General features: G+C 51.1%; 1 protein-coding gene across 1 annotated transcript in view; it reads left to right on the top strand.

Annotated features, from left to right (window-relative positions):
- The window catches only part of XKR6 (XK related 6), a gene marked incomplete at its 5' end in the record, with an annotated part of 176074 nt that overhangs the window by 129532 nt on the left and 36559 nt on the right, over window positions 1-9983 (top strand). The gene's annotated exons all lie outside the window — the stretch shown is intronic.

Genomic DNA, 9983 nt, shown 5'->3' with positions numbered 1-9983 from the left:
ATTCCCCTTTTGAACTGAGACCCAGGAGCTCCAAAACATTCAAGATGCTCTGGGGGGCTCAGTGCACCCTCAGATGTGGGTCTAGAAAAGCAGAGGTCTTCTTCATGACCTGTATCCCACCTGCCAGCAGTCCATGGATATCTTTGATATCCTCTGAAACAGTGCCAGATGCCTGTGAGTCTTGCCCCTGGTCTCCAGCTACTTCAGAGATGCCTTGGAGAAGCCAGTAGGGGATGCTGGAGCATTTCCAAAGGATGGAAACAGAGATGGGGAAGGGGCTGGAGCACCAGGAGCAGCTGAGGGAGCTGGGAAAGGGGCTCAGCCTGGAGAAAAGGAGGCTCAGGGGGGACCTTGTGGCTCTGCACAATTCTCTGACAGGAGGGGGCAGCCGGGGTGGGGGAGGAAGTCAGGCTCTGCTCCCAGGGAACAGGGACAGGAGGAGGAGAAAATGGCCTCAAGCTGAGCCATGGAAGGATTAGGTTGGATATTAGGAACAATTCATTCACTGAAAGGGCTGTCCAGCCCTGGCACAGCTGCCCAGGGCAGGGGTGGATTCACCTTCCCTGGATGGATTTAGGAGATGTGTGGATGTGGCACTTGGGGACATGGGTCAGTGGTAGACTTGACCCTGGTCGTTCAACAGTTGGACTTCACGATCCTTAAGAACTTTTCCAAGCTCAGTGACTCCATGATTCTGCGATTATGCACAGGATCGATCTCCACTCCTCTGTGTGGGGAAGGACATGGAAACTATGGGGTAGGCTCTGTTCTAGACAAGAACTACTCACGGCATGTGTCACCTTCCCAAAGCTGTGCATTTGCTCCACAGGGGGGAAAAAAAAGCCAAATTAAGAGATGACGGAAACAAAAAATATCCCAGCCAGCTCTGGGAGCTCCCGTTCCAGCTGCAAGATGGGAATGAATTCCATTTTAGCATGAACTTTTCTCCCCACAGGAAAATTACCTTCCTACTTGTTAGCGTGGCACTGCCACAGCCTCCATGTCCCCCAAATCTTTTCCATGGGGTAAGTACAAGTGGTTCCTCAAAATGACTTCTCCAAATGACAGCAAGGAGGTGAGAGGCATCTGATAGGGAAGTGATGCCAAAGAGATGGGAGACAGCTGGTATCAGCCATCAGCTCTCAGTCAGTTGTCTGGACCATTCTGTAGTCAAGGAGAGGAGACAGGAAATCTGTAGGAGGTGTTGCAGACACTTATCTGAAGATGGGATGAGTGGCTTTCTGGAAATCTCTCTCTCTGTTGATAAATGAGAGAATAGAGATGACGAGTGTGGATCAGTTTTCCCACTTTTGAACAGCTGAAGTGAGGAAGGAAATCCCATTTGAGGAGACTCGGGTCAACTGCAGTGGCTCCGGAAAGATTTCCAGTCACACGAGCTTGAGCTTCACAAAAAAAGCTGTGACCAACTGGAGCATTCTGGGCCACCCCAGGGGCTTGGGGTATCAAAGGGGGCAAACATATGACACAAAATATTCCATACATGCCAGGGAAAAAGGCTGCACGAGGACAGCACAGGGAAAGGGATTCGATCTCAAAGCTACTTTAAAAGGTGCAGGCTCAGTGTCCTGCTTTTGGCTGTCACCTCAAGTGGCAGGACACGCAGGCAGGGGGGTGGGAGGTAGAGACTTTAATTCCCTCCGGAGCCTGGAGATGACTCAAGCCTGCAGCATCCTCTTTCCAGCAGAGTGTCCTCATGAGACCACGCTGGAAACCCGGCCCGCTGGCACCCGGCCATCCCGCGCGGCCAAGGGAGCTTTTCCGGTGGCAGGGAATCGAGCCCTGGCAAAATCCTCTCCAGGCCACCCTTGGAGGCAGCAGACAAGAGCCTTCTGACACGCTGCCGTGTCCCAGGAGGTGTTCCAGGGTTGGATATCCTGCCCAGCAGCCCCAACACAGGAACCTGAGAGCTTTGTCTCCTCAGTCGGCTCGGGGGGGTTGATGGGTTTGTCTGGGATGTTCGATGGCCAAGGTCAAGTCTTGTCTTCATGTGTAGCAAAGAAGGGGTTGGAACCCACAGGAAGAGGTGTGAAACCACAGGAAGGGATTTGAACCCACATGAAGGGGTTTGAACCCACAGGAAGGGATTTGAACCAATAAAAAGGGTTTTGGACACACAAGGATGGATTTGAACCCACATTAAGGGGTTTGAACCCACAGGAAGGGGTTTGAACCCACAGGAAGGGATTTGAACCAATAAAAAGGGATTTGGACACACAAGGAGGGATTTGAACCCACAAGGATGGATTTGAACATACAAGAAAGGATTTGAACCTACAAGAAAGGGTTTGAACCTACAGGAAGGGGTCTGAAACTACAACAAGGGATTTGAACCCTGAAGAAGGGATTTGAGCCTACAGGAAGGGGTTTGAACCCACAGGAAGGGATCTGAACCCACAGGAAGGGATTTGTACCAATAAAAAGGGATTTGAACACACAAGGAGGGATTTGTACCTACAGGAAGGATTTGAACCCACAAGAAAGGGTTTGGACCTACAAGAAAGGGTTTAAACCTACAAGAAAGGATTTGAGCCTACAGGAAGGGGTTTGAAACTACAAGAAGGAATTTGAACCCTCAAGAAGGGGTTTGAACACACAACGAGGGATTTGAACACACGAGAAGGGGTTTTAATCTACAAGAAATTATTTGAATCTACAGGAAGCAGATTTGAACCCACAAGAAAGGATTTGAACATACAGGAAGGGGTTTGAACCCACAGGACGGGATTTGAAACAATAAAAAAAGGGATTTGAACACACAAAGAGGGATCTAAACCCACAAGAAAGGGTTTTATCCTACAAGAAAGTGTTTGAATCCACAAGAAAAGGTTTGAATCCACAAGAAGGAGTTTGAACCTGAAAAAAGGGCTCTGAACCCACCTGGACACTCCCCTAGGTGGTAGGAGAGAGCACACAGGGACTGTTCCTAGTTGGGTGTTGAGGTCTGGGCCAACATGTGGGATGGTCTGTTGGAGGCAGGGAAGGATGGAAGATGAAATGATGAATCTTTTGGTGGTCTAGGACAGTCACTGGTGTTGAGCAGGTCTTCCTGCCATGGCTTACCTGCTTAGGGAGCTCAACAACTTGATGTTTTAGGGCTCAAATAATGAAGTTTTAGACTAGGATTTGAAGGATTCGTGTCCTGGGCTGACACACTCAGAGTCAGCTGCAAGTTTTTAACTGGTCAGGCCCCGGCTGTGGAGGCAAAGGGCAACCTGAGCCAGACTGGGAGTTTGTAATGCAGGAGTTGTGACAAGTCCCAGCTCCCTGTGGATGCTCTACAATCCCAGGTTTATGGGCAGGACATCTCTGGGAGCTCGTTCCAGCCAGGTCTGTTGGCAGGTCTTTCCAAATCTCTGCAAACACAGGAGGACACAAATGTCACATCCCACGATATTTGAGGTCCTGACTTCTGTGGAGGGCCAGGCAGGACTTCTAGGGGCAGGAGGGCTGACAGGCAGTGCCAGGCTGCACCTGGACACTGCTGCAGGGCTCCTTGGAACATGTCCCTCCCCTGCAGAGCTGTCCCCTGAGCCTTGGCCAAGAGCCACCAGCAGCAGGGTGCAGGACAGGTCACTTGAAGATGGGGAAGAGAAGGGTCCCAAAAGCAGGAGATGGGCTGTGGCACTTCAGATCAGCTACATGGACCTGCCTGGGGAGAAGTGGGTGGTGGGAGGGGGTTTCCCAGGGAGGAGCTAGGGGAAGCAGGGAAAGGGCATTTTGGGTTAGGAGTGAGACCCTCACTGCATCCCAGAGTGGTTTGGGGTGGGAGGGCCCTTAAAGATCATCCAGTCCCACCCCCTGCCATGAGCAGGAACACCTTCCACTGTCCCAAATTGCTCCAAACTCCATCCATCCTGGTCCTGAACACTTCCAGGGATGGGGAATCCACAACTTCTCTGGGCAACTTCTCAGCTGACCCCAGTGACACCGGAGTTTTTCTTCAACCCACAACTGCAACCCTCCCAAGTCCAGTTCCTTCAGCTCCTCAACAACCAAAACATCTGCTCTGCTCCTGCTTAAGAGCAGATCCCTGGAGTGTGGAAATCTCCTCCAGGTCCATCCCAACAAGCATCTCCACTACCTTTCCCAGACAGTTCTGCAACCTCCAACCCACAGCCTGAGCTTTCCCAACCACACCGGCCACACACCTTCCTTCTGGGGAGGAACATTGCCTGGGATCCTTGCCTCACTGCACTGGTTTAAATCATCCATTCCAGAGGCAAGATCTGAGGAGATCAGGAGAAAAACAGTGGAAGCCAAGGTCAGGGCTTTGGAGGCAGCACACAATTCCAGCAGGGAAAGGCTGCGTGTTTGCACTTCGGAGAGGCATTTGGGCAGTAAATGACAGAGGCGCTGAATTATTCCGCGGGAGAGGGAGGAGGTGTGAGCACAGGAGGGGAAAATCCATCCATTCATTACAGAAATCAATAGCCCCCACGTGTCACTGAAGCTGGCCTGCCCCCAGAGAAGTGCAAGATGGAAGAGACCTCCACTGCTTTGCTGAGGGGAGCAGAAACTCTGCCCGAGCTCAGCCAGGGGAAGGTGCCGAGGGAGATTATTCAGTGGTGGCTCCTGAGTCACATCTGGATCAATGCGTTCAGCAATTTATTGGTGCTTCTGGGATAGATCTCGTGCAAGCAGCTACGACAGTCAATGTTAATGCAAACATCCTCCACGCAGGGCAGGGCAGCTGCCTGGGCTGGAGCAGGAGTGTGAGAGGCATCCAAATGGGCTGGGGAAGCATTTGGAGCAGCAGGAGGTCGAAAGGACATGTGTGAAATGAAAAGCTTTATTTCCTTTGGATGAAGCGCTCCCAAAAGGAGCCCATCCATCAGGGACAGGGAGAAAAGGACCTCCCCAGTGGTACTTGGATTTGGTGGTCATTGCAGGTCCCTTACAAATGAAATTATTCTATTCTATTCCATCCTATCCCATCCCATCCCATTCCAAATTAAACCCCACTAACCACCACTCGCTCAGGGGAAGTCACTTAACCTCTCCACCTCCATTTCTCCACCTAACTGTGCATGAACATCCCTCCCTTGGGCTGAGCTGCAGGATTCCACACCTCGCCTCCCAGATGCTGCTTGCTGGTAGAAAGCTCCTGTGACCTCATTTGTGTCACTTGGATAAACTGGCTGCTGGCACGAGAAGACTCAGCTGCACCCGGAGGGTGGTGGAGCGAGGACGTGGTCAGGTGGCTTCACTTTTATTAAGCTTCAAGCAGAAAGCTCCATTTAAATTAGTAGGAGAGGAGGGAAAAGATAATAATGCTGTGATACTGGGTAGTGCTGTGCCTGGGCTGGTTCCTCTTTTGAACTTGGCCACTAGAAGGTGGTCCTCTTTGCAATATTGTTTAGAACCAGTCTTAACTCAGAGTTACCTCTTAAATGAAACAACTGCAAGCGCAGCCACCCACAGGCTCCTGCGTAGCTTGACTTGCTGCATTGTATTATATATATCCTCACTGGGAGCCCCCAGCAGCTGGGAGAAATCCTGCAAACAGGCAAAGCTGCTGGCAGACCCCTGGTTAATCACAGGGCTGGGAGGAGACTTGGAAAACAACGGTGAGTGAAGCAGGGAAGGATGCTCAGGTGAACTTCCTAAGGGATGTTTCTGCAGGGATCAGCAGGATATGCCGATGGAAGAGTTCCTGTACCTTCTAAAAAGGCTGTGTCTCCTCTCCTGCTGGCTGAACACATCCTGGTGGCCTTTGCAAAGCCTCCATGAGGGGATGGCGTGGCTTGTCTGAGTCTCCTGTCTCTCCAAAGCCCTGGGAGGCTGTGCTGGGCCAGCAGTGAGTGTGTCTTTGAGAGGTGCTGTTGTACTCGTGGCCCCCTCAAAGAACAGGGAATGTGCACGCTCCAGAACCCGCCAGTACATTTCCTCTGGCCAGGAATAGCTGATGAGTAATACAAAGCAGCAGAGGTAATAAATATTAAAGAGCTGGAAAATGTTAAAGTGCATGGACAGCGGAGCTGACAGGCGCTGTGGGTGTGAAGCGCAGGGATCAGGCTTTGGTCCTCATCCCTCCGAGAAAAAAGTGTAGGAATAAGAGTTGCAATTATTTTTTGTTAATTATGCGCTGAAAGGCATCGCGCATTTGAGCAGGCTGGTGAGCTCATCCCTGGCCCCATTCCCTTTGTGTGTCCCAGCCATGGTTTTCCTGGTGTGATGTGTCTGGAGCAGCGGAGACGCAGCCAGCGGGAGGAAGGAGATGCGACACCAAGGGTCTGAGGAGCCCGTGTGGTGATGAGGTTTTGTTTCCCAGGAGATTGCGTGGCTAAAGGATTGCAAATCTGGATTAAGTTAAGATCATTAAGAATCTTAACTTTCCCTTCCCTGGAATTGTCCAAGGCCAGGTTGGATGGGGCTTGGAGCAGCCTGGGATAGTGGAAGGTGTCCCAGTCTGTGGAAGGGGGTGGAATGAGATGAGGTTTAAATTCCCTTCCAACCCAAACCCTTCTGTGAGTCTCTAATTCTGTGGTGGGTGCATTGAAGGCGACACATGGCAGTTCATGAATGGCATCTGTCCCATCACCAGAGGTCACTGGAGTTGAGGAATCAACGTTCTGCAAACTCTGAACTGCTCCCTGCCCCTCTCAGCCCATAGTGTGGCTGTTCCTCAGCCAGGGCTGACGGTGGTGGCACTCAGATGCCATTTCTGTGCTGGAATTTTCTTCCACTCCCTGCTCCTCCCACCACACATAATGCTATAAGGTCCATGGGGCACCTTCCACCCTCCCCCAATTCTTCCTTCACTTTGCAAGAGCCAAAATGCCCATGAAGACCTTTCTCCCCCTTGTTCTGGTCCCCGTCAGGATCCGTGCTGAGGTGCAGCTGGCTGGGACTGACTGTGGTGGGACAACAAGGGTTAAACTCTTTCCTGGCAGGCTGGGAGGACACCGTGTGATTTCTCCGAGCCCGGAGAGGAAGGCAGGCCCTCACTAATGTATGCGCAGCTTCTGTGGAACTAAAAATAGCCATGATCTGAGGCTGTTCTTCCAGGATTTCACAGGCGCTCACCCAATTTTTAGCTCCTTCTCCTCAAAGGGATGGCAAAGCGAAGGCGACAGTCGCAGCCCTCGTGCGAAGCCGCCGCGTCGGGAGCTTTGCTCCAGGGATGCCTCTGACCCCTGCGGCACAGAGGAACCGGGGATGTGCTGCTGAAGGCACAGTCCGGGCTCTGTGGCGGTCCCTGGCAAGGCTGGGGTGGGCTCAGGCATCCCTGGTAGCTGCTGAGCAGCATCCCGAGGATTTTCTGGGAGCCCTGATGCCCTGCTCTGGATGCAAACGGCGGGCAGAGCACGCTGCAGCTGGCAGCGAGCCACAGCTCTGACCCTGGCAGCTCTGCAGCAGGCAGCAGCTTCTTTTCAGCTGCACCAGCTCTTCAAGAACCAGCTTCTCTTTTCCTAAGCAGAATCCTTTCCCCCTAAACCCTTCCTGGCTGCTGTTTCTCTGGCATGCTGTTTGAAAATCCTGGAGCATCCACCTCCTCAGCTCCACAAAGCCGCTCTCCATGGAGGGTTAGGAGAGGCTTTGCTGCATGAAAAAGTCTCGTCTGGTGATTTCAGGTCCTGCTGAAGCATCAGTCACCCTGATGGCCGGGGAGAGAGTAAATACTGTAAATTCAGGGAATGCTCTCCTAGAATCCATATCTCTTCCCTGATCTCCCAGCGACAGATGTGACCCCCTTGTCTTTTCCAGCAGCCAGAGTGTGGGGATGGAAATGTCTCCCTCTGAGTGAGGGAAAAAATTCCCAGTTCTGTTACTGTGATCCTGGGGTCCACGTTGGTTTTTGAGGGTTCAGACCAGAGACAATCTGCAGTGTCGGTTTGGATCTCTGGATCCACTACCCCAAACTGGTTTGTTACACCCCTCAGGAAGTGGGAAACCCCTAGAAGAGAAAACCACAAGTTCTCCATGTCCAAGGGACTCACTGACAGGAAAAGTCACGACTTTGCCCTCTCCTGCTCTGCATTCTCCACCAAGGGATCTCCGTGAGGAGATGAAGATGTGTCCCTGCCATTGACTGGTATCCCAGAGTAATGCCAACTTCTCCTCTCCTGAGATATCCTGTGGCTCTGGTGAGTCCACGATGCCAAATCACTTCTCAAGACCATCTGGGTTAAAACGCTGTAACGCGACCCATCCTGTTCAAAGGGTGACAGGGCTATTCCCATGTGCCTCTGAGCATCATGAGCTTGAACACTCACATTTTTGGAGTCCGCAGGCATTTATTTGGGATTTTCTTTGGCATTTCAGGGAATTTCCCTGAAATTTCTCTTGCTCGGAGCCAAGACAAGTCAATCCAAACCCCTCGGCATACTTTCAAGGCTTTCAGCTGTTCCTGCAGGACTTGCTGGATTGGGACCAGTTTTATTTCCACGAGAAGAGCCCCGATGCTAAACCTTATTTTCACAAACACACTTGAAGCAAAAATTCAGTCTGAGTCCAACTTCCTGGTCCCTGTGTAAAGCTGTTTAACAGCTTTGATTTAAAACAGAAGGCTTTGCCAGAGGCGATAGCACCGAGTGTTGGAGTATCCTTTAAGCAAATAAGCGTGTGCAAAACAGGGAAGGGACTGGGGTTTAAGTATTCATAGGTCACTTAGGCAGGGAATCCGTGATAAAAGAGAGCATTTGGCTCAGTGCTAGGACCATCCCACGAGTGATAGATGCTGTGACATGTCTCTGCAGCACCCATCACTTGGATACCCTCTCCAGCAGCCCCCGCTACTCTGCCTCCTGCTTCATGCAGCATGGAGATGGTTCCCACATTAAAATCACAAGGAAAGGGCATTCATGCTGTGGTCCTGGAAAGGTCTTGGGATTTGTTGTCCTGTTTTAGAGCTCTACGTCTCGCAAGATAATTGACAAGTGAAAACACAAACATGATTTCTACGAGCCTGGGTCGAGACAATAGTGGCTCCTGCTTCAAAGCTATTCTCTGATTCTGTATTGATTTACTGAGCAGAGATCTGGAAATGGGGATTCTGCAACCTGGATATCCAGGGGAAGCCTGCAGCCATGGGGATGCAGCAAGGAGAGGCTGCCTGGCTGCTTCCAAGATTGGGGTTGTGGTGAATACGTCAACAACACATTCAGGACTATTTTTGCAAATAAAGAAACACTGGGCAGGCTCTGGCTAAGCACTGATAGTTCAGTAACAGCCAGGCTGGGGAAAGATTGACAAATCAGTGCCGAAAAGTGGGGCTGTTTAGGGCTAACACTTCCTTATGGTTTGTTTCTCTTCTTCTGGTTGTGATCTTTCAGCCTGTGAGTCAGAGAAAATTACTCTGCAGCTGGGGAAGGAGAGCAGTCACAGAGACAAACCCCAGAAACATCCCCCAGATGGAGCAACACGAGCAGCTCCTGCACCTTTGGCCTGTGGAGTTTTATCTGCAGTGATGCCCTTGCCCCACTTTCCTGCCCTGTACAGCTGCTGGAGGTTGTGACCCCAGTGTCTGTCAGCAGGATGAAATCACACCTGCAGCCCTGCCTCTGCTCCCACAGTCCCAAATATCCACTTAAACCTTCAGCAAAAAGGGATTTGAACCAAGACCAGGAGTGCTGCCCCAGAGGAGGGGGTGTAGGTTTATGTCCCCTTTGCCTGGCACGGCCACCAAAGCAATAATTTCAGAGGAGCCAGGGACATTGCTCTGGAATTATCAGTCACAGCACCCTGTTTCGTGTATCAGAACCCCCAAATTATCAGCCATGAGTTAAATCAGCCTGAAAATGCCAAAGCTGTGGGAGCCAGATCCTAAAAATCCTACAGTGTCATGATTTTATTATCTCTCTCCAACTATTTGATGGAATTGACTCTTTCCAAGGAGGGGAAGATTTGTAGACTTTCTTCAAGTAGTGGAAGTGAGCTTGGGCTGAAAATCATTTCACCATCCCTGTGAATGTTCAAAAAACCTGTGGATGTGGGACTTGAGGACATGGTTTGGTGATGAC

Source organism: Corvus hawaiiensis, chromosome 3 (genome assembly GCF_020740725.1).
Source record: "Corvus hawaiiensis isolate bCorHaw1 chromosome 3, bCorHaw1.pri.cur, whole genome shotgun sequence".
NCBI classification, from domain to species: Eukaryota; Metazoa; Chordata; class Aves; order Passeriformes; family Corvidae; genus Corvus; species Corvus hawaiiensis.
This window is presented reverse-complemented; position numbering and strand designations above follow the sequence as displayed.